Genomic DNA, 26,444 nt, shown 5'->3' on the forward strand with positions numbered 1-26,444 from the left:
TAGCTTGTGTTATATATATGATTATTTCCTATTTGAAGCCATTTAGCACTTTAAAAAGTTTCACAATGCATGTATTTGGAATTATATATTCACAGATAAATCTTCCTTTCACATTTTATGAGAATCAAAAGAAAGAGGTTGGTGGCTAGATGAACCGTATTTAATACTGATGTATCTTTAAGAACTTTAAATGGTACTGACCTCATAGACAACCGTCTTTCACACACACACACAATGTATTTTTTAAAAATAATTCTGATGTGTGCCTGAACTGCACTGCCTCTCCCACCACATTTCCCTTCTCTAATCTCCTTTCTGCAGCTCCTTCATGCCCATCTCAGAACAAACACAATCTGCATTCAGAACAGGACCGTTTACAAGTTCAATGGAGTTATTTTGGGTGAGTCATTGAAAACACAGTACAAAACCTTTCCTCACTCACCAGAAATGCATTTTTAAAATAAAGCCAAAGTGAACAAGGCTTGGCAAGTTTGAGGGTGGACAAAATGGGGAGAGAGCAGGGTTTCTGCCAGACTCAGACAGGATTTTGCTAAACCATTTTTGTCTATTCCTTACATTCAACTCTACCAATTTCTCTTACCATCACTAACCAAAAAGTAGAAGATTGAGCAGGTAGGACATCAAAACAAGGATACTTCATATCAACCACCATTGTGATATAGAGCAGAACCGGCAGATCCCTCTACCTTGGCGTCAGTTTTAAGTCGCCCTTTTTGTCATTCTTCAATTCAGAAGCTATAAGATGTATCTACTGAATAATCTCTTTATTTTAATTAAATCAATTTTGACAAATTAATAATAATTGTAGGCAATTTTTAGAAAGTTGTATATAAATTCAGTGTATAGTCCTTTAAAATTGCTTTTAGGGGCGCCTGGGTGGCGCAGTCGGTTAAGCGTCCGACTTCAGCCAGGTCACGATCTCACGGTCCGTGAGTTCGAGCCCCGCGTCAGGCTCTGGGCTGATGGCTCAGAGCCTGGAGCCTGTTTCCGATTCTGTGTCTCCCTCTCTCTCTGTCCCTCCCCCGTTCATGCTCTGTCTCTCTCTGTCCCAAAAATAAATAAACGTTGAAAAAAAAATTAAAAAAAAAAAAATAAATAAAAAAAAATAAAATTGCTTTTAAAATAAGTGAAGTTCCATGAGAGTTAATTAAACAATGAAATGTTAAAGGAAATAGAGCTACAGAGACAGAAAATAATAAGCTAGTTCCTAAGAAACTTTTGAAATTTAATTCATGTAATGAAAGTCTATTCAACAGCTTGATACATTTTACATATTTAACAATCAGGTATTCAAGATTTATGAATCAGTGTAGATTCTTTCTCTATCTATATATTACTCACCCTTTATCCTGCAGAGAACTTTCTAGCAGAAATACAAGTAACTATTCTTCCACAACTTGGTACAAATCAGTTGAGGCTCACATCTCATGAATGAGGAGAAACCTGGAATCAAAAAAAATTCTTAAACATATAATGATAATTCAAAATTCCTTTGCTATAAAATTTGATAGTCCATAAAAGCCACCTTTAACACAGATTGATCCAGCAAGTTACTCTGTGGTAATTGACACACCCCATAGGTAGCCCTACAGTTAGAATTGTTCACAAAGGGTCTATCTGCAAGCTGTGGGGACAAGCCAGGTTCTACCAGATGGAATTATGCAAATGTTCTCCTTGAACTCCCTGCAAAAATTATCGGTTTCCACAAGTCGGGTGACAGTTGTTGGTTAACAGAATGAAAACTCTGTGTTTGAAAGTTCATCTGGCCTGTGAAAGCACTAGGGTCATAATAAACAAACACATATTTCCTGCTGTAGTTTAAGAACATCGCCAAGAACTCTGCTTTCCCACATTTGGGGAATTTTTTCCTTTTATTTTATGGTGAGGCGATAGTTTTTAAATTAAAAGATAAGTACTTATACAGCCTTCAAAGCTTACCTCAACCATCTAAGAATGATTTTATCACATTTAGTTGCATTTAAATATAATCTACAAATGATCAAAAGTTAAAGTGACTACATATCTACTGATGGGGACCCAAAACTAAGAACTTCCCACAATCTTATTTCAAATCAAACAGAAACGTGAACCAAACCTCCATTAAAATTTCTTTGGAGCAGACAAGAAAGGTAGCGTATTTGGCCTGGATTACATTAGCACTAAATCAAACAGCTTAAAGTTATATTTATTAATAGACTGTTATTAAATAAAAGAACTACAGGGTAAAGGTCAACACACAGGTTGTTTTGGTTAATTTTTTAAAAATCCCCTGAGCCTGTATCTTTCCAATTTTTTTTACTAGTCAGCCAAGTTGGCACCTTAAAACCTTTAAATACTGTAATTATAATAGTGCTGATATTCAATTTGGAGAAATGTTATTAAAAGAACAATTATTTCAGTGGACCCAAGGAAATAACAATGTGACAAATAGATACTTTTGATTGAGTACTTGCCTTGTGCCAGACACTCTACTTAGGGCTAGATTTACAGTGTCTCATTTAATACAACAACTATAAAAGCATTTGTATTATTCTCACTTTATAGTTAGGGAAACTGAGCTTCAGAGAGATTAACACTTGCCCCAGGCTGTGTACTAGTAAGTGGCAGAGTGGAACCAGGATTTTCCCCTGCAAAGCCCATGCTCTCACCTAAGATATGTGACTGTCTCCTAGTACTCCAGGTCCACTGTTAAAGAAACATTAGTAATCATTTACTTTCCTCTGACTGAGGAGGTTCTTCACCTATAGAAGTGGGCAGAGGGGTCAGTATGACTCATAACTGGAAGGAATTCTACAGAGGCAGTTACCCTACAACAGCTCCCTCATTTTACAAAGGGAGAGAAAATGAGCTTGGAAACTTAAGAAGCCTGCCCAAGGTCAGCCATTTAGTTAGTGACAGAATTAATTAGGACAAGAATCCATATCTCAAAAGCCCTGCAAACATTGATAAAGGCAAAGGTAGAAAAACTGCTTTTATCTTATCAAATGTTCTGAAAAACTTGGAGAATATAAAAACAAAGATTTTAGTATGTAGGCTTCTTAAATTATCAGCAAATTTTTGAGTCCTTCTAGGATAACATCATATTCCCTGTTACATAAAAAAGCCCACGACTATAGCATCCCTGGGCCAGCCACATTCTTGTACTCAGAGAACTTTCTCAAGAGGAATCACACAGATGATCCAGAAGAATTTTTGCTTCTCAACCTAAAATCTGGCCTTCCAAGTAAGCTTTAATTGCCCAATAGGAGACCTGAAGTTTTTAAGATTTCACTTTTCACCTAAGAACTATTTAAAATTCTATTTTGAAGAGAAACAATATTCAGAAAGATTATCTGAAGGGTAAAATTCAATCACTTCTGGGGCACCTGGGTGGCTCAGTAGTTGAACATCTGACTTCAGCTCAGGTCATGATCTCACGGTGAGTTCAAGCCCCACATTGGGCTGACTGCTGTCAGCAGGGAGCCTGCTTCAGATCCTCTGTTCCTCTCTTTCCACCTCTCCCCTATGTGCCTGCAGGCACATGCTCTCTCTCTCTCTCTCTCTCAAACATAAATAAACATTAAAAAAAATCAACCACTACTGTGACTAATATATACTACATATGAGCATTTCAATATGTTAATATTTAGCCATGATTTAAAGCAGATCAGCAAAGAGCTGGGTGCTTTGATTATATCAAATGATTTCCAAAAAGTTGGTTTTCACAAAATCACTCTGATTTGTAAAATAGCATCTGCCTATATTGATTCTCAATACGAACAATGATGTGAAATGAGATGTGCTACTTCTAATAAGGAGTCTTCCCAGAACTTGTTAAGTACATCACCCTGCCTTCTCTTTACGAGAACCTCAGAAGAAGTCTTTTTATAATATTTGTTCCAAGATGAGTTGAAATTACTGGGACATTTTATTTTAATCTCATGGGCACTGGGACTTGGATAACTAACAAAGTTTCTGTTTTTAACATTGGTTAGTAGAGAATTGAGAGCCAAATGTGTGGCTCACTCATGGTAGATGAGTAGGTCATCATGGTATGCATCCTAAACCTTATTCATACCTCTAACTTGTCCCCACCTTTTTTCTTCTTTTACTTCCATTTTTTTTTCTCAAAATAATATTTTATAACTTTTATATTCCTTTTCTGCACCATGACAAGGAATAGCTAAATATGTAAGAATATTATGCAAAATTATGTTTACTATACAAATATGTATATCCATAGGGGGATGGTAGGAGTGAAACAAAGATGTTCCACTACCATTACAATATTATAGCTAACTTTTTTCCTTTATTTTCCAAACATTTTGAAATTGTATTTACAACTTAGGGAGGAAAACATTATTTGAACTTTGAAATGGTAAGTTTCAAATGGCTGGTAAGTGACAGCCAAATTTCAAAGGCCTCGGAGTGCTATTCTAAGACTATCTTCCTGCAATCTTAGAATAGAAGTTGAAAGCAACTTCCAGTTTTTAACTAAACTGCTTTATTGAAAGATAACTAGTAACTATATAGCAGAAAGAGTCATGGAAGTTGTTAGGCAAGGAAGCCAATTAGGAGGCTTATATGTATGGGGCCTGGGGACAGGGAGGTTAACAAAAATTCACGTTAGACTGAGGGAAATAGGGGATGCAATCAGATTTGACAAACTACGAAATGGGTGGGAAGGAAGAAACAGAATGATCTTCAAGGTTTGTTTTCCACTGCAGGTGCATGGATAGGTATTGGTGTCATTCAACCTAATAAAGAATTTAGGAGAATTGTGTATTTGGTACTAATTTGTTTAGAAGTGAGGAGAAAAAGAGGAAAGGAAATGAGTTCATTATAGGACATGTTAGATAGGAGGTACTTCCAAATCATACTGATGGAAATGTAACCCCAAGCATTCAGAAATACAGCACAGAACTGGAACTCTGGATGAAAGTTTGGTTAAAATATTGTAGGGTGTGTTGTGTGTGTATTGAATCCTTAATACTAGACAGCCTTCTTTCTATTTCCCAAGTAAACTATTTCAAACCTACCAAAGCAGTAGTCATCAGTGACTTCAAAAATGCCAAATCTGCTGGATCCTTTCAGCTCTCATTTTATAGTTATCCTTATAGTTTTTGCAGGATTGACTATTCCTCTCATTTATTTCTTGATCTTATATTTTCCTATTCTCCTACTTCTCAATCTCCTTTACTGGCTTTTATTCTTTTACCAGCTTTATTGTTGTGTTCTTGAGAATTCCCCTCTATTAAGTTTACACACTCTCCCTGACTGAGATGGAGAAGTCTAAGAGTGGAGGAGCTTAGGGAGAAATGAAAGTTTGTTGAATATATTGTTTGAAAAGCCTGTTAGACTTCCAAGAGAGTATGTTGAGTAGGCATTTAGATATATGAATATAGACTTCAAGGGAAAAATCTGGACTGGAATATAAATTTAAAAGTCGTCAGCATATAAATAGTATCCAAAGCTAAAAAACTAGTTGGGGCCACCAAGGGGGAATTGGTGAAGAATTGTTAGAAGAGATGTCCAAGGATAGTGCTTGGGGTACTTCACATTTTCAAGGCAAATAAAGGAGAAGAATCCAGCAAAGGAGGCTAAGAAAGATCATCTAGCACAACTAGTAAAGTAGAAAGAGAACTAAGAGAAGTGGTATCTTGAAGGCCACTGAAACAAAAAGGTTTTGAAGAAGAGGAAATGATTAAGTCTACCAACTTTCTGAGAAGTTGATTAAGATGAAAACTGAAAATCAATCCCTGGATTTTGCAGTACAGATGTTACTGCTGCCCTTGACAATAATTGTGGTGGAATGGCGGAGAGTGAAACCCTGATTGTAGTGCGACTATGTGGGGCTGATTCCTTTTAGAAGATGGAAACAGGAAATAGCAGGGGTAGTCAAACTAAAACAATTAATTGGTTGGTAAAGATAGAACAAAAGAGCAAGAAAGCCATTATATAAATATATGGTCATTCCAAATCATGATTACCTATGTCTGGACTTAGTTGGGGAAAGCCAAGTTCTAAAATTTTGACTCTTCTGAGTTTATTTCCACTTAATTTTATTATTAGACCTTCTTACAATTATTATCGTTTCTCAAGAATAGTCTTGAGAGATGTAAAGATAGAAACAGTAAATGTAGACATCTGATGAAGAAAAGGATGAAGATAGGAAATAGATAAAAGGAAATACAGAGTTGAAGAAGGATTTCTGGTTATTCTTTTGAGGAATAAAACATGTTTACTGGTTAAAAACAAAACAAGTAGACAGAAAGATTAGATATACACAGAAAAAGCTAGGTATTTGAAGGGATGTGATCTTGAGAAAGGGAGGAAAATTTATTTTAGAAGGTCATTTCTTTCTTTTAGATCGGAAAGAAATACAACGTACCAATGTAGTTAAATTTTCAGGGGAAGGTTATTTAAAGGAGTTAACGCCTAATGTCCTTTTTGTACTCGGAGAATTAGCCAGATCATCTGCTGAAGTAATGGATCATGAGCTGTTTGGAAAATTTAAAAGAGCAAAGGTTTGGGATAACTGTTATTAAAAATGGAAACAAGAGTATAGGGGAGAAATAAAATATTTATTTAACCATTATATATTTCTCTAACACCTTATAAATATCAGCTCATTTATTCATCATAATATGTCTATGAGATATGCTTATTATTCCCTTTTTCCAGATGAAGAATATGAGGCACAAAGTGGTTATGCTATTTTTCTAAGGGTACCTAGCTAGTAAGTAGAGGAGCCTAGAACTGAGTTTCCATGTTCTGGCTCCAGGGTCCATGCTCTTAACCACTTTACGATGCTGATTGATGGCAATGGCATGACTTTACTTATCAGGTTTAGGTACATAGGTCTTAAATTTCAAAAAACAAAATTTTAGACGCATCTGGAATAGGAGCTCAGAGGTTGTGTGTGATGGAAGTTGAGGGATTAGTTGATGAGATGAGCCACAGCAGGCAGGGTTAGTTGGAAGACATAGGGCAGGAGGGAAAGAAGCAAGGTTGTATAGGGGTTCAGAGACTTGAATCTTTGCTATATTCTTAAGGTTGAGGTTCCTTTGAAGTCAAATAATTAGATAGAAACAAGGAAAAGGGATCACTGAAAAGAGCAGGAACTCAAATGAAGACAGTAAGATTGTGAAGTGTAATTAAGGGGGGTAAAGAGTTGCTGGGAATGAGTAGGTAGCACTGGGGGATGGCCCTGGTAGTAGATCACTGAAGTCCAAAGAGGTTAAAGGCCTGTGCAGCAGGAGAGGTCAAGAAATGATGAGTCTAGGGTGTTGGGTGGGGCACATCTATAAATATTGAAGTCACTTATGAATCATTCAAGATGAGACAGGAAATGGGGTGGAGAAAACGGCTGCAGAAACCAGTGGATTGCAATGTGAGTGTGATGTGGGAATGAAAGATGGCATAAGTGAGACCAAACAGCCATAATGAACATACTCCAAGCGGCAGAGTCATATAGGCCAAACTTTCTTGTAGCCACCTGCCTCTGGAAGTGTGATAGGGAAGCCAAAAGTGCCATGTCACTAAGATGCCTAAACTGGCTGCATTCCTGAAGAGCTTTTTAAAGAGGTTGAACTGTTGAAATGATTAAGGACTTAAATTACCTCAGAGGTCCAACACATTAGTAAAGTAAATATTAACACAGCTTGGTTTATCTAGCCCACATAAAACCATTATCACTTAAGTACAAATATGGCCTCATGGATATTTTAAGTTTTCAAAGGTGGGAGAGTGGAAAGAGGAAGAGAACATAGGAAATTGAGATGTAATTTGGCCGTGCATAATGTGAACAACCAGCATAAAGGAGGAAGAAAAAACCAGCAACCGTGAACATGGAGAAGCTCCTATATGTGCCCTAGGAATAAAGTGGGAAGGGGAAATGTGCAAATGAGCCATATTTTTCCCTTGGTTCAGGATACTCAATAAATATTATTTGTTATTTTACATGTGGTGATTGGGGCTTTCCCGATTGCAACAAAGAAACTAAAAAAGAAAGAAAATTTTTTACAGAAAAAAAAATTCCTATCCCTGAATCAGAAGGCAGGCTGAATTACATAGTAGGATATAATTACTTAATATTAGAGGAAACTATGTTTTGATCAACAAAAATTCAGATTTGCCTTGGAGACCTATAGTGTTAGTTGCCTACCAAAACACCACTCCTCCACCTTCTTCCTTACCAACAGAATCCTTATTATGCCACTGGATGTTGGAATCTACATATGACACTAAGAGATAAGGCAGCCATCTTGTGACCATAAGTGGAGCTAGCTTAGAAAGAAAAACCAAGATGCTGATAAGCATCCCAGATTTAGGAAACAGTAATGCAGGGACCTAGTTAAATTTGAAATTTCAAATAATGAGTAACATCACAAGAGACATGTATAATTTAACTAAAATTCAAATTTAACTTGATGTCCTGTATTTAATGACAACCCTAGATTCTCAAGATGACAAATGCAAAGTTAAATATATCCTAAGTCATTGATGAAGTAATTGAGCTGTTGAGTTAGCCACCTCTGGGACCACCTCAACTCAAAACATTTTAGTATCAAGTAAATCTCCCTTAATATTAAGCCAGTTCTTATTGCATTTTCTGTTATTTACAGCCAAAGGCATCCTAACTAATGCAGTTTTGTCAGCCTTGTCTTTGAGCAAGTCAATGCACATATTGTTCATCCCTAAGTATCAACTTACAAATTCTAATTGGTATTTTCAAAAGGTTTCTTTGTGAAAATCCCTTAGTATGAAATACATCTATGTTTTCAGAATTCATAGTTTTACATCTTTATGTAGTACTCCATAAAAATTACTTTCATGAAATATGTAACATGTGATGTCTTTCTCTGCACAGTTTAGCTGGATTGGATGATCTCTAAGATATATTCTAGTTTAGGAAATATTAGTTATTATAGAACAAATGTAGGTATGAAATAAAGATAGGCAGATATTTTCTTACTTGATAAAGCACCTAACAATAAAGCTATACAACAGAAATTATCCAGTGTTAAAACTAATTATGTAACAAAGGACTTCTTTTGACAGTAGTTATTTGTTTTAAGAATTAGCAGAATTAGATTCATAATAACACCACCATGAAAAACAGTAATACAACTTTGATGTGATGTTTCTTGGGTTACAAATAGAAGTTAGAATGAAGTCCTTTATCCGTATAGATACATAGCTTTTATTCTCAATATCCTCAAAGTACAAAGTAAATTTGGGCAAAAGAAAGGAAGATAAATAATGGAAAATTTCTAAATGATTATAGTCACAAACTGTGTGGTCCTGTAAGCACCAAAAGTTGGCATTTTCCATCTGTTTCCAGTGGCTTATCAGATGGCCAAGTCAGTTTGTGAATGCTGTTAAAATTCTATTTTTTTACTATAAGTATAACCACAGTGATTCAAGTAATCTTTACATGAACTGGTCTCCCCTAGTCAATGGAGAAATGGCTTAAGCTGACAGGAACCTTTTTGTATGATGATATACACTTGTGTGCATGTGTGCACAGGTCTGCAAGTGTGTGCACATGTATATAAGTGTATGCACACTTATGCTTGTGAGTGATCCAGAGGTTATTTGATCAAGAAGCCTCTGCTTTTTCCCCCATACCCTGGTCAAGGCAGATCCAGCTGCACAAAACCAAAGCAGGTGAAGTCAGTTTTCAGAGCTGGGAAATGGAGTGAGTTTAGCAAATTTATAATTGAGATTATCTGGTATATCAGTACTCTTCAAAATTATGTTCTGATCTAAAACTATCCTTATTGCCACTCTTCTCTCCTTCCTTTCATAACAGTCTTATTTAAATTCAATTCAGCTCTTTTTCCAAGCTTGCATTCTAAGAAAAACAAACACTACAGTTATAAAAGCCATTCATTGAAAAATACTGCCCAACTACCACTATTCTCACTCAAGCACACTTCGTGACAGAATTCTATGCACACCCCTAAGCAAGCATATCACAGTATTTATTCAGCAAAACTAGGTAACTCCCAAGATGGAAAAAATTTGCTGCTTAAAAAAATATTCTCTGTACCAGATTTTAGAAAGGAGAACCATGGCATGTACATGCACGTATAGCCACAGACCTCAACAATGAACTTGGGAAAAGAAAAAGGAGGGGGAGAAACATGTAACATTTTGAGTTGGATGTTCTGAAAACATTGCAGATTGGAAAATTATATTTAGGAGTTAAAAAATCTTATTTGTGAGATAATTTTCATTTGAGACCTATTTTATGTATATACAGGATGTATTACTTTTAAAAAATAATGGTTTATGTTTTCCTCTAAATATTAAGAATCATATGATACACTCTTTCTAAAGACCATTCATTGATTTGACCTTGGAAGGATATTCCCAGTCCATTGATTACCTTTTCATATTACTTATTTTTTTATACTAGGTAAAATTTTGTCTCCATGTGTTGCACAGTGAAGAAACAGAAATAAAAACTATAAATGGAAAAGAACACTTCTCCAGGGTCACTTAATCCAAATTTTTCTAGGGAAAGTTCTTTCCTCAATTTTAATTGTCTAATAATATCCATTATTTTTCTAATGTATCCAAATATTTCTACACCACCCTAGGAGAGACTATTTTATTTCAAATATTTCTCAAACCTGGAGCACTTATTTTAAACAAAATTTCTCATTTTCCAAATGCTTTAAAAGGGGATGATAGAAATTAAAAATGATATGTAATATGTAAATCTGATGTGAAAGAGATAGATTAGGTAATGGCATATGCCTCCTAAGTTTTTTGGGTTTTTTTTGCCAGCACAAGTGTGAAAGAGTATAAAATATCCATCCGTGTGATCCATTATTGCATATGTGATTTTAAATCCATGAAAATATCTAGCATCTTTTGAAGTATCACCTAAATTTTTTCCACCACCAGTAATTTAATACAATAAAAGAAAAGTGCCTTGATAATTCAGAACACACTACCAGGTTGCTAGCACTAAAATACTTCTTTTGTTGAGTATCAAAGGTAGTACCATATTGCCCCTTACGTATACCTTAAATTAAATGTCTTCCTCTATTGCCTTGAAAGGGCTTCTTCAGTATAACCCCATTTTACCAATTCAAGCTTATATATCACTGACACAAACACTCCTCTCCATTTGGATCTATCTTTCTCTTCAGTAAATATGCTTCCACCCACCCCCCTCCTTCAGCCCTGTTCACTCCACCAGGAATGTAATTTCCTTTACCTCTACTCTTACTTGAGCACCTCTTTTCCAGAAAGCTTTTCCTGACTGTTTTGCCCATTTAGTTGGTTCTCTTAATGTCGACATGTCCATTTAGCATTCCATTGTTCTGATTTCTGTTAATTAGTTTATTCTTGTGCTTTTCTGTATGCTCCACCTGTCCTTGTATTCTGAAACATTGGAAGTTCCTCTACTAAACTTTGTTTATTCACTGTTCATTTCTGTGTGATTCAAATTTCTAGAAACACCAGGTCAGTAATTAAAGTACAAGACAAAAGAAAAAACTAGGGCACCTGGCTGGCTCAGTTGGTTAAGCATCTGACTTCACCTCAGGTCATGATCTAGTAGTGGTTTGTGAGTTTGAGCCCCGCATCAGGCTCTGTGCTGACAGGTCAGAGCCTGGAGCCTGCTTCAGATTCTGTGTCTCCCTCACTCTCTGCCCTTCCCCCCACTCACACTCTATCTCTCTCTTTCAAAAATAAACATTAAAAAATTTAAAGAAAAAATAAATAATAAAGGTTTTACTTGTACAAAATCTACTTTCATGACCTCTTTTGCCTTATTTTGAAATACAGTTTCTAGGTGTTTCTCATGGTAGGTATTAACAGTGACATCATTTCAAATTTGAGTCCCCATGATATGCCCCCTTTTTTCTTACCAGGGTGCACGGGGTAATGCAGTGGTTTTCAAATTTATTTTTGAGGAACAGAATTGTTTTTTTTTTCTTTTCAAACTCATTCTTACCCAGAATTTCAAATATGTCAACGAGATGCAAGCTGAGCACCTCTTGTTAAAGACAGTGCAGTGTGTGAGGGGAACGTAAGGTGTCCAGACCGCCTAGCCCTTCCACAGTTGCACCCCCACCCCCTGCCCCTAAGGTGGCTCCTGTGGTTCCTTGGAGGAATTCTGGAGGCCCGATGTAGAAACTTCAGAAACCCTGGCCTTGGCTCTGCTGTCTTCTCTTTGTTCAGGCTGGAGCAAGTCTCTTTCCTCAAGCATAAAAACAATGAACTTGATCTTCAAAGAGCATTCATACAAATTATAAAGCTTCAAAATGTAAGCAGCATTTAAAACCAATGAAAAAAAGTCATGCCTATTTTGGTGTTCTGTTGTTGTATTGGGTCATTATTTTTAGACACTTTCTTAGGAAAAACATTGGTTGATGTTTGATAAAAATTAGTATTGAGGGTTGATTATAGATTTAAACAATTTTTTTTCTTTGGTTTATCTAGATTCTGGTTTATGAGTGTCTTTTATTATCAGTAAATTTCAGTTTTGAAAACTCTAGTTTGAGGTAGCATTTCAAAAAAAGAAACCAAAGTTTGTATTCAACATTCACAGCTTCTAATCTTTTGTATTCCTTCGAGAAAACAAACAGTGTAATATAATGTTCTTACATAGAAACTGGTATAAATATCATTAAAGTATTTGTTTTGGTTGGTGTTCATTTACAGAATGTGTGAAGAATTACATAAACCCAGTATCAGACAAATACCATTAAAGAGAACTATCATTCTAGTTAATAAAATATATTAGTGAACTTGGGACTTTTCATTTTAACTATATTTTAAAGCTATTTCTATTGGGCACTGATTCATTTGTAAATGGAAAAAGTCAGGCAAAATACCAAAACAGTAAGTACTACTTGGTTCTCAGCAACCTGTTAAATAAACTGTTGCTGCTTTTAACTGCAGAGTACTTAAATGTAACTGCTGTCTATAATTTTTTTTAGAATTTCTGATTTCCCCATCAGATAAACTTGACTCAGCTATCAATATAAAAATCCCTTACCTGTCAGTTTGGCTTAATCAAAACAATTAAAAAACATTTTTTTAATATTTATTTATTTTTAAGAGAGAGAGAGAGAGAGTGTGAGCAGGGGAAGAGCAGAGAGAGAGAGAGGGAGACACAGAATCGAAGCAGGATCCAGGCTCTGAGCTGTCAGCACAGAGCCCAATGCAGGGCTCAAAGTCACTAATGGTGAGATCATGACCTGAGCCAGTCGGACGCTTAACCAACTGAGCCACCCAGGCACCCCAATCAAAGCAATTTTTGATGCCACTAGTCTTCTACCAAAATGTTTTATTTTCCAAAATATGTTTATAATGTGAAAATTTCAATAAAAAACCCAGTTAACCTATGTGTATATATATACATGTATGTATGTATGTATATATACATAAAATTTTAGAAATATTTATTGTTAAATAAAGTTACTTCTGGTGAATTAAACTTTGTAAATCAAAGTAGGATATTTAGATAGGATATTTAGGTAGGATATTTAGTAGAATATTTAGGTAAAATTTGTTTTTACCATAGTACCCTCATTACTAAAAGGTTACATAAAAATTTAAATACATTTAACTTAAGAGTCATTTAGTCCACACACATTTTTACTCATTAAATAAATAGTTGTATTGTGCTTTTGTACAAGATTTACTTGACTCAGATAGGAATTGAGTGCTAAGATTTTGTTTCTGATACCCAGGAACGTGCACACTAATGAGGGCTATAATGTGGAACTGCAGTTTAAGTTCATTATCATTTTAGTACAGGCAAGTGCTTTAATGTACCACTTTAAAAAATGGCAAAAACCAAATGAGGTCTGAAATGAATCAAAGGAGAACTTTTTTGCCTGGAGAAGCTGTGAGAGATTCCTAGTCACATTTTCTTTCCCTCGTCCTATGGAACCAACCAACATCAATCAGCTTTAAAAGCACGATTATTGGGGGCTTAAAAAGTCTGGCAATGGTGAGAATAGTGACTTTGAGATTTGAGGAAACCTGTAGTAGAAGGGAAGGATAAAGAAGTAAGATAAGAAAAAAAAAAAGAATCTAACATTTATAGACTACTTAACAATTGACCTTTTATGTCTGTTATGACATTGTGTTTCGTCTTAAAGGGAAATCATTACAAAGCAGCTGAAATCACTGAGGTGAAAGCAGGAGAAGAAATTGTACAAACAGACTAGAATTTTTTTATCTTGGCTCTCTTCAACCTTGTCCCTATTGACTAGTCTTTGAGGGAAAAATATCTAGCACCAAACTAATGGAGAATGTCAAGTAAGATTTTCTTTCATACTGTATTCATGCCTTGATTTAGGAGATCATCAATATTTTTACTTGGTTTAACAAAGCTGTAAGATACAAGGAAAAATGAGTAAACCTAGGTAAGGCAAAAAATAAATAAAAGTAATGCTCAGAAGATACAGGAATATGTTTTTGGGCTGGATGCTACCCATAAGCACTTGCTGTTGATAAGGCCAACAAGAAGTATAGCATAGCCATCAAAAGACACTCGATGGAGTCTATCGGATTTTCCGTGTATAGTATCATGTCATCTGCAAAAAGCGAGAGCTTGACTTCATCTTTGCCAATTTTGATGCCTTTGATTTCCTTTTGTTGTCTGATTGCTGATGCTAGAACTTCCAACACTATGTTAAACAACAGCGGTGACAGTGGGCATCCCTGTCGTGTTCCTGATCTCAGAGAAAAAGCTCTGTTTTTCCCCATTGAGGATGATGTTAGCTGTGGGCTTTTCATAAATGGCTTTTATGATCTTTAAGTATGTTCCTTCTATCCCGACTTTCTCAAGGGTTTTTATTAAGAAAGGGTGCTGGATTTTGTCAAAGGCCTTTTCTGTATCGATTGACAGGATCATATGGTTCTTATCTTTTCTTTTATTAATGTGATGTATCACGTTGATTGATTTGCGAATGTTGAACCAGCCCTGCATCCCAGGAATGAATCCCACTTGATCATGGTGAATAATTCTTTTTATATGCTGTTGAATTCGATTTGCTAGTATCTTATTGAGAATTTTTGCATCCAAATTCATCGGGGATATTGGCCTGTAGTTCTCTTTTTTTACTGGGTCTCTGTCTGGTTTAGGAATCAAAGTAATACTGGCTTCATAGAATGAGTCTGGAAGTTTTCCTTCCCTTTCTATTTCTTGGAATAGCTTGAGAAGGATAGGTATTATCTCTGCTTTAAACGTCTGGTAGAACTCCCCTGGGAAGCCATCTGGTCCTGGACTCTTATTTGTTGGGAGATTTTTGATAACTGATTCAATTTCTTCGCTGGTTATGGCTTTGTTCAAGCTTTCTATTTCCTCCTGATTGAGTTTTGGAAGATTGTGGGTGTTTAGGAATTTGTCCATTTCTTCCAGGTTTTCCAGTTTGTTGGCATATAATTTTTCGTGGTATTCCCTGATAGTTGTTTGTATCTCTGAGGGATTGGTTATAATAATTCCATTTTAATTCATGATTTTATCTATTTGGGTCATCTCCCTTTTCTTTTTGAGAAGCCTGGCTAGAGGTTTGTCAATTTTGTTTATTTTTTCAAAAAACCAACTCTTGGTTTCATTGATCTGCTCTACATGAGTTCAGCAATGTTGCAGGACACAAAATCAATGTACAGAAATCAGTTGCATTCTTATACACTAACAATGAAGCAACAGAAAGACAAATAAAGAAACTGATCCCATTCACAATTGCACCAAGAAGCATAAAATACCTAAGAATAAATCTAACCAAAGATGTAAAAGATCTGTATGCTGAAAACTATAGAAAGCTTATGAAAGTAATTGAGGAAGCTATAAAGAAATGGAAATACATTCCCTGCTCATGGATTGGAAGAATAAATATTGTCAAAATGTCAATAGTACCCAAAGCTATCTACACATTCAATGCAATCCCAATCAAAATTGTACCAGCATTCTTCTCGAAACCAGAACAAGCAATCCTAAAATTCATATGGAACCCCAAAAGGCCCCGAATAGCCAAAGTAATTTTGAAGAAGAAGACCAAAGCAGGAGGCATCACAATCCCAGACTTTAGCCTCTACTACAAAGCTGTCATCATCTGAATGGATAAAGAAATTGTGGTTTATATACACAATGGAATACTACGTGGCAATGAGAAAAAATGAAATATGGCCTTTTGTAGCAACATGGATGGAACTGGAGAGTGTGATGCTAAGTGAAATAAGCCATACAGAGAAAGACAGATACCATATGGTTTCACTCTTATGTGGATCCTGAGAAACATAACAGAAACCCATGGGGGAGGGGAAGGAAAAAAAAAAAAAAAAAAAAAAAAAAGAGGTTAGAGTGGGAGAGAGCCAAAGCATAAGAGACTGTTAAAAACTGAGAACAAACTGAGGGTTGATGGGGGGTGGGAGGGAGGGCAGGGTGGGTGATGGGTATTGAGGAGGGCACCTTTTGGGATGAGCACTGGGTGTTGTATGGAAACCAATTTGACAGTAAATTTCATATATTAAAAAAAAAAAAAAAACAAAAAAAAAACACAAAAAACAAAGCTGTCATCATCAAGACAGCATGGTATTGGCACAAAAACAGACACATAGACCAATGGAATAGAATAGAAACCCCAGAACTAGACCCACAAACGTATGGCCAACTAATCTTTGACAAAGCAGGAAAGAACATCCAATGGAAAAAAGACAGTCTCTTTAACAAATGGTGCTGGGAGAACTGGACAGCAACATGCAAAAGGTTGAAACTAGACCACTTTCTCACACCATTACAAAAATAAACTCAAAATGGATAAAGGACCTGAATGTGAGACAGGAAACCATCAAAACCCTAGAGGAGAAAGCAGGAAAAGACCTCTCTGACCTCAGCCGTAGCAATCTCTTACTCAACACATCCCCAAAGGCAAGGAAATTAAAAGCAAAAATGAATTACTGGGACCTTATGAAGATAAAAAGCTTCTGCACAGCAAAGGAAACAACCAACAAAACTAAAAGGCAACCAACGGAATGGGAAAAGATATTTGCAAATGACATATTGGACAAAGGGCTAGTATCCAAAATCTATAAAGAGCTCACCAAACTCCACACCCGAAAAATAACCCAGTGAAGAAATGGGCAGAAAACATGAATAGACACTTCTCTAAAGAAGACATCCAGATGGCCAACAGGCACATGAAAAGATGCTCAACGTCACTCCTCATCAGGGAAATACAAATCAAAACCACACTCAGATATGACCTCACACCAGTCAGATTGGCCAAAATGAACAAATCAGGAGACTATAGATGCTGGAGAGGATGTGGAGAAACGGGAACCCTCTTGCACTGTTGGTGGGAATGCAAATTGGTGCAGCCACTCTGGAAAACAGTGTGGAGGTTCCTCAGAAAATTAAAAATAGACCTACCCTATGACTCAGCAATAGCACTGCTAGGAATTTACCCAAGGGATACAGGAGTACTGATGCAGAGGGGCACTTGTACCCCAATGTTTATAGCAGCACTCTCAACAATAGCCAAATTATGGAAAGAGCCTAAATGTCCATCAACTGATGAATGGATAAAGAAATTGTGGTTTATATACACAATGGCATACTATTTGGCAATGAGAAAGAATGAAATATGGCCCTTTGTAGCAACGTGGATGGAACTGGAGAGTGTGGTGCTACGTGAAATAAGCCATACAGAGAAAGACAGATACCATATGTTTTCACTCTTATGTGGATCCTGAGAAACTTAACAGAAACCCATGGCGGAGGGGAAGGAAAAAAAAAAAAGAGGTTAGAGTGGGAGAGAGCCAAACCATAAGAGACTCTTAAAAACTGAGAACAAACTGAGGGTTGATGGGGGTGGGAGGGAGGGGAGGGTGGGTGATGGGTATTGAGGAGGGCACCTTTTGGGATGAGCACTGGGTGTTGTATGGAAACCAATTTGACAATAAATTTCATATATTGAAAAGAAAAGACACTCGAACGTTGCATATGTCTTTTTAGAAAAATGTTGAGTTTGGGGTCTTTGAGGAAAAGATCTCATTATTTTTCACTAGCTCAAATATATCAAAATAAAAACAAAATGCCTAGCATCCTGATAGTTAAAATGTAGTTACATTAAAAGAAAAATATCTAACTTTACTATATATTTGTGTTTCATTTATCCACATCAGTTATTTTATTCTCCAAATTAAATTTCCCTGAAATTTCTAGCAATAATAAAGGTGAGTCTGGATTTTACAGTTTCACTAAAGTTAAATATCTTAAGAGTAGAAAATCAAGGGGCAGGCAATAGTTGGAAGTTATGCATGCCTTCCAGAAAAATCCACATTTAATTCATTTGTACATTCAACTGGTGAGAATCTATTATCATTGGTATAATTTTATATTACAAATAATAGAATTATAGCACATCTTGTCTGAAGATGTTTCTAAAGAAAAGAGCCAAATATTTGTACTCACGTGTAAAACTCCCTAATAGGGAATAATGTTCAAAAGTAAGGTTAAATAAACCTTACTGCACATTTTAAGACTGTAAGAATTATTTAGTATTTGTTTCTGTTAAGAGCTAGCTAAGTACAAGCTAATCTTATTGTTGGCAAGAATGGAATTGCATGCTATACTAAATTAGAACTTAGTTCCACTTTAAGAGGAGACATTTTTGTACCTCTCTGAATACATGGTAGTCACATAATTATCAAGAAATCAAAACTTCCCCAATTATTTTACTGCCAGCATGAATATTTTGATATGCTCTTCCTATATTATAAAATATTAACATTAAATGTTGGGAAATTCTATATTTCATCTCTCATGCTATACAGATTTCTCATGGAAAATGTACCACATACTATAAATTTGACATCATGAAGTAAGAAAAACAGTTTTAAAGTAGTTATTTAAATATGATTTTTAAGGACAAATTGCTGTAGAACAGGGTCAGACATTTTAAGGGCCCAGCAAGTAAATGGTTTAGGCTTTGCGAGTCTCTGTCACTACTGAATTCTGCCATGTATCACAAAAGCAGCCATAGGCAATATGTAAATGAAAGAGTAGTGCTGTCTTTTTTTTTTTTAATTTTTTTATACATTTATTAATTTATTTATTTTTAAGAGACAGAGAGAGACAGAGCACAAGTGGGGGTTGGGGAGAGAGAGAAGGAGACAAAGAATCTGAAGGAGGCTCCGGAACCTGAGCTGTCAGCACAGAGCCCGACGCAGGGCTCAAACTCACAAATCGCGATATCATGACCTGAGCCGAAGTTGGACACTCAACAGACTGAGCCACCCAGGCACCCATAGAGTAGTGCTGTCTTCTAATAAAACTTTATTTTCAAAAACAGGTGGTGGGTAGGATTTGGCCTCTTGGCCATAGTTTGCTGACTGGATATAGATGATAAAAACTTTTCACATTTTGTCTGTTTAACAAAGACGATTTTTAGGAAGCCTAGGTAGCTCAGTTGGGCATCAGACTCTTGATATTGGCTCAGGTCATGATCCCAGGGTCATAGGATCAAGCCCCACATCAGGCTCCTCACTTAGCATAGAGCCTGCTTGAGATTCTTTCTCTCTCTCTCTCTCTACCTCTGCACCTCTCCCTCCTCTCTAAAATATAAATAAATACATACATACATACATACATACATACATAAATACATAAATACATAAATACATAAATAAATAAATAGATTCCCTCCCTCTACCTTCTACCACCCCCCACTTGCCCATGCATGTACTCTCTCAAAAAAATAATAAAAAAAGAGATGATTTTGAACCATCTCTCTAGTTGTTATGTATTTTATATGTATAATATATAACATTATATATAGGATATGTTTATTAATATATATGTTATATATTATAAATAATATATGTTTATATATTGAGATTTTTGAAGATCAAACACATGGGAAAGCACTTTAAAAACTAGAAGTATTGGTCAAAGGGTACAAACTTCCAGTTAAAGATGGATAAATTCTGGAAATCTATTTTATAGCCTGGTGATTACAGCTTACGATCTGTATTATACTTGTAAACTGCTGTGTAAATCTTAAATGTTTTCACCACAAAAAAGAAACAGTTATTATGTGATGTGATAGAGGCGTTAACTAACGCTATAGGTGGTTATCATTTTGCAGTGTATAAATGTATCAAATCAACACGCTGTACACAGTAAACTTATACAGTGTTAAATGCCAGTTACAGCTCAATAAGTCTGGGGGGGGGGGGGACTAGAAGTATTTCTGTCTATAAGTGAAAGGCAGTATGATAATAAAACGAGATGTTCCAATATTCATAGCTAAAATGGGTATTATCTACCTTCAACCTATCAGGATGCCTTTCTAATATTATAGTTGGTGAAAATTATTTCATGTTTCTAACATGTGAGGAGATTTGGCATATCTTCTTTTTAATTTTTTTAATGTTTATTTATTTTTGAGAGAGAGAGAGAGAGAGAGAGAGAGAGAGCTAGCCAGGGAGGGGGCAGAGAGAGAGGGAGACACAGAATCTGAAGCAAGCTCCAGGCTCCAAGCCATCAGCATAGAGCTGACATAGGGCTGGAACTCACGAACTGCGAGATCATGACCTGAGCCAAAGTCAGATGCTTAACCAACCTGAGCCACCCAGGTGCCCCTGAAAGATCTTAATATTATAATATATATAATAAATGTAATAAGTATATAATACAAATATATAAAGTGGTATTATTTATGACCTTCTGTATAATTAATTCTGTCATAAATGGGAAATTTGTTTGAAACGAATTTGGAATGTTTTAACATATTCGACATACATGGAACCAGTATCATTTCTTTTCCTCTACACGTGAAAAAATAGGAAGATACTAACTTTTTACATAAAATATAATTCCCATGGCCAACAATGTCACTAGTTTACTGTAAAATCAGTGTCACTGCCATATTATTAATGGAGTTGCCGAAGTTAGGAAAGAAAAAATGAGGTAAAGAAGTGACAGTAACAACATGGCTGACAGTGAAGCTGATGTTATCCTCACATGAAAAAGCCAAGAAAATGCTAACCCTGAAATTCTTCATGTAAACTGGGAAATGTGAGTTCTAACACAGACTAGTCAAATGACATTCCTTTACCTTATTCCAATGTGAAGACTGTTCAGATTAAGAATTGTGATTTATCCATAATGGATTAAATAATTCAAATTAAACTGACAAATAGCTCACAGATTCACATTAAAACTTTTCTGCTTCAAAGATAACAAAATATTGCTTCAGAGTTTTAAAGAAATATTTTTTGTAGCCTTCCAAGTGTCAAAATCTTATTCTATATAAGTTGTGATAGCCACATTAAGTATTCTTAGAAATACTATCACCTTTAGGCAGTGACTTGACTTTAAAAGTATTTTATGATATATTACATAACAGAGGGAAATAATTCTAGTTAAGCAGGTACATATCACATAATTTGCATTTTTAGAACACTTACAAGGGAGACCAAGGTATTTTAAAAGATAAGGGAACTAGCAATTCCAGTAACATTATCACTTGTTTGAATTATGAACACTAGACAAGTTAGTGCTAATCAGATGTTTTTCTGACCTATATAAAATGATTCAACCTTCCCACATCCAGCTTTGAGAGAAAAATAAAAATATTACCAAATTGGTTTATCTTTTCCTCCAGGTCCAGGGATCGTCTCTCTTGATTCTCAAGTCTGATATGGATATGATGCATACTTCTAAATTAGTGCTTATCATATTACATGATGGAAACGTTATATTTTTATATGTATAAAATGAGCTTTAAGAACAGAGCTAGATCTTACAGCATTCCTAGTGCATAACACGGTACCTGGTACTCCCTCATACTTGATTGGTTAAATTGAATTAAAGACTATACCACAAGGAGCTCCACTATCACTGATTTAACCTTGTTAAGATATATGGTTTCTCATCGTAGTGGCACCATACAAATAACTTTTCTAGAAACTATTCGGGGAGGCATGAGATGGACGAAGTTGTCTTTCAGAGTAAAGAAGGTACTGTGCTGAAATTTCCTCAGGTGCTCAACGAGCTTATATTTCAATTACTTCTTAATAAATGTTTTTAAGGAATAAGCTTGCACTACTGAAACCCACTATTATCTTGAGATAATCTATTGTTAGGAATACAGTTTAAGGAGGCCCTTAAACCCATACTTCTCTGTAGTGCACCCATAGGGCATTGAATGTAACCTATGCTACAGATTATCTTCTGCCATGAAAATAGATTAATACACCACAAATATTTTTTAAGCAGGATGTTGGGAAGATGGTTTCCCATTAGAAACAAAGGAATTTGAACACATAATTCTAATATAGATTAAGTTTCCTTGAGAAAGAATACCTGGAAGAAGGAAGTAGGGGTGATTTCTCTCAATTGTTAATGAGGTTATTTTCCTTAGAAGTATACACTACCTATAGGCAAATATGACCTCCCCAGGCCAGAGGCATACATTATATTTAAAAGGATTTGGACCTATGCCTCACAATTAACAAGTACCAGCTTGTACATCTAAGGGGATACTAGTGGTTTGGGGCCAGTGTGTACATCATTGTGTATAAGCATTTGTGCTGCCTCTTCTTGACTTGTGACTTTCATAACTAGTAGAGAAGAACTGCTTCAACCTTATACCCTTAAAATCAGGCCCCTGCCCTACCCCAAATTCTGCATTCCAGCCTAGCTGACCTCTCGTAAATACTGAATGTTCTGTGTCCTCCCTCACAGCCTGTACCTTTGCACGCAGAACATCCTCTCCACTCTTCTGCCTGCTATTTCCTTTGCTGAGGACACTCTCCACCACACCCAAACCTCCTTCTAATTTCTACCCATACTTCACGACCTGGTTTAGCTGTCAACTTCTGAGTAAGGCATCCCCAGCCCTTCCAGGCTTGGGTAAATACCCTTTTAACCATGCTCCAGAGCACCTTTATGGAACTGTCCATTCACTTTTTGTTTTTCTGTCTATTTAAAGTGCTATCTTGAAGACGGGGCCAGTTTCTATTATTATATCTCCAGCAATACAAAAACAAGGAGGCAGTATGGATATAGAGTGAAAATTTTGGACTTGCTAAGGCTTGGTGGCAGTGTTACCTTCATCAAGTATCAATCTTTCTATGGCTCCGTTTCATCATCTATAAAATACATGTAATACTTTGCAATACTTGCTGTTAATGAGTACTCAAATATGTATTGTTATAGTTAAAGAAACTGAAACATAAAAAGATTAAGTAACTTGCCCACAGAAACTCAGAATAAGAGCATAACCAGGATTTGAACTCTGGCAGTCTGACCCCAGAGCACTCATTGATTCTATACTGCATTTCACTGTGTTTCCTAACTCCTAGAATTAAGTTGTCAGTTCTACTACATAAGGATATTGTATTTTGATGATCTTTGTTTTTATGTATTTTTACCTTTCAGCACGTTCACGAGACACTTGTGTTTTCTATTTAGAGTAAACTTAAAAGAAAATTATGAAGATTCAGAAAGGATTTTAATAACAATTCCTTCTTCAAATATGTATTTTATTCCAATTTGTGGAGCACTATCAAATATTTAGAATAATTTCAATTTTCTTAACTCACGAGTCTTTATCATAAGCCTTAATACATACATGCATTAAATTCTTGCTTCCCTTCTAGTTGGACCTTGATACTAAATGCTCTCATTTAAATTATTACCTCCTCAGACTCCCAAACTATCCTAGTGTGTCTGGGAGGCTCCAGACTCACTCATGCAGGAAGCCAAATCCCTCTGCTTTCTGCCCTTAATATTCCTTTTGTCAATGTATTTATTCTAAAAAATCTATTTCCATAATTGTTGATTCTTATTTCTGTTTTCAGAGAAAGATCATCTCCCAAAAAACCTATAGATAGGAGATGAAACAAACATACAAACTATGCTAAGAATCAAAACTCCCTTTATGTTAAAATTCTCAATTCTGAACAACCCCTCTTCCTTTCAAAAGTGGTTTAACTTTCCTTGAAGAGATCAGGTAGTTGTTGTGGTCTTGCATGTGAAGGGTTTAGACTTCATGTTGTAGTCATTGGAGAGCTACTGATGATATGAAAGTATGGTGTAAAACACTTCACAAAGATTCAGCTGACCAGGGACAGCAGAGACTTGGAAGGGAATCAGGGATTGAGATAAAACTTAAGACTGTTGCAGATGTAGGTGTTCTCGCTTGGGGAGGGACCAAGAGAATGCAGAGGGATGCTTTTGAAAAATAGGGTGAAGCAAGGATCCACATACTGCCTGACAGGATACCAGAGGCCAGGGAAGAAGGAAGGGGAAAAGCCATATTTTATCTGCTTTCAGACTGAGTGACCAAAAGATGATATACACAGAGATGAGAAGAGCTGATTTGGGCAGCAGGCACGGAAACTGGTTCAGGGTGCTGAACAAGGAAAGGAGAGAAAGTGAGTAATGCGACTACAGACATGTTTTATATAAGGCACTACATCTGCATCTTATATTTTTCAAACAAAAGCAAGCTTGAGTTGAAAATTAATATAGCCTAAAAACCTATTATTAAAAATTCTGTTTCTCCTAATTTCTAAATCATAAAAAACATGAGTTATTAACTCTTTAAAAATAAGATATCTAATTTAGTCCTGTAAAAAACTGAAGATGCTTTTTAAAATATCCAGCAAGTATTGAGACATGTCATATAACATTTCTTTCTAGAAATGATGTATTGAGAAAACAATTTCTCAACTTCTCCACTGGCCCTAAAACAGTCCTTTCATTGTATGTACTCTGTCCAGTAAATGAATGAATGAGAATACAGTCAGTGGGCAGTTAGTTTTAAACTGTACAAAAGTGACAAAAAAAAAAAAATCAAGAGGCTAATTTTGGAGCTGTCCACATATTAGTGACAATTTGTCAAGAACATGCTAAGGGAGCAAGACCCAATACAGAAAAGCAAAGGGTCTGGGAATATATCTTGTGCTATACCTATTTTTAAAGTGTGGAGAGAGCAGTGAGACCCAAGGTATAAGGTAGAGTAATGTCACAGAAATGGAAGAGTATAAAGAATAAAGGGAGGACTGTGGTGGTAAATGCAGTAGAAGACTAGGAAGGTGGGGGGACTAGAAAAAGTTGCTTAATGTGTGTATATTCTAGTAGAAAAGCCAATGAGTAGGAGAGTGGAAACTGCTAAAATAACAAAACTGAATAGATGCATAAAGAAACCATGTTATACACCCATGATTTACGTTGGTTTGCTTCACAAATGCAGGTAATTGCAGATCAGCCTTTTCCTGCATTCTGCACCCTGACAATATATAGGGTTTGCTTAAATTCTCAGTGCAGCTAACCATGTATCATTGTGCCAATCACAATCCAAGAACCTTTCTTTATTTGCCAGGTATTGTTTGAACATTAAAAAATAAAACCAAGTGACGCAAGTAGCTTTTCTGTGGCTATATTGTTTGCCGAGGCTGTGATTGGATAAGATCCAGTAATACCTTTAGGATGGGCCCAGAAATAAGTAAAAAAGCAATGTGTATTTTGATAGAGACCTCTAAACAAATCACATGATTTCATAGCTTTAATCAATCTTAGGAATCAGAGCCCAGCTCATTTCAGTGAAAAACATTTAAAGCCACAGGAGGTCAAGTGACTTGCCGAAGTTCACCAAACTAGTCATTGGCAAAGCTAGAACCAGAAATCAAGTGTAATTCTTGTTCCCTGCTTGTTTTATAAGCCATACTGTCTTCAACTGAATTCATAAAACTCCCAAATGCCATTTCAGCTGTGACATGTTCTAAAGCTCTTTTTTTTTTTTTTTTCTATGTAAACCAATCTGGTCACAACATGCAAGTAGTGTCCAAGGCATTCTGAAATTAACATTTTTTTCTCTTCCAAACTAACTCTTGGTAAGCAAAATTTTAATCAAATATTTAATATCAGGTGTTTAAAACAAATTAGTTCAGTTGAACAGTTTCTCAGATTTTATCTGCCTGTTGTTTAGATTCACAGGTTAAGAACTAGAAAATGTTTTACCTTTCCATGAGGACTTTGGCATGGCTTCAATGACTAATACAATTCACATTTAAGAATGAGTATTTTTTTGAGTACATATCCTTTTACAGTAAAACAGTCAAGATAACATTAACTCAAGTTTTTGTTAGGGAAAGCCTGTTAATATTTTCTCCCCCTCCCTCTCTGTCCTTGACAAATAAAACAAGGCTTTAAAGATATTAAAAACATGTGATTTTGTTTTTAAAACTGTGCTTTTTAAACTGTAGCCATCACTGTCATCCCACGTAAAGATGCTTGTTGTTAATAGTAGGAACAATATCTGACTTGGGTTCATTTGGTTTTCATCAGTGTTTACAGTTCAGATTTTATTTTGTTTTTCACAAGACCATTTTGTATCACTTCAAACTAACATTTAACAACACCTGAGCAAAACAACCCAAAGTTGATCCAG

At 35.8% G+C, this 26,444-nt stretch overlaps 1 long non-coding RNA gene across 1 annotated transcript in view; it reads right to left on the bottom strand.

Annotated features, from left to right (window-relative positions):
- Positions 1 to 1,133: 1,133 nt before the first annotated feature.
- Positions 1,134 to 26,444, bottom strand: part of LOC145715658 (uncharacterized) — a 47,498-nt gene continuing 22,187 nt past the window's right edge. The window contains exon 3 of the long non-coding RNA XR_014138050.1: positions 1,134 to 1,464. This is a non-coding gene — a long non-coding RNA (uncharacterized LOC145715658). The remainder of the gene's footprint in view (positions 1,465 to 26,444) is intronic.

Source organism: Panthera onca, chromosome C1, assembly GCF_046562875.1.
Source record: "Panthera onca isolate mPanOnc1 chromosome C1, mPanOnc1 haplotype 2, whole genome shotgun sequence".
In the NCBI taxonomy this organism is placed as follows: Eukaryota; Metazoa; Chordata; class Mammalia; order Carnivora; family Felidae; genus Panthera; species Panthera onca.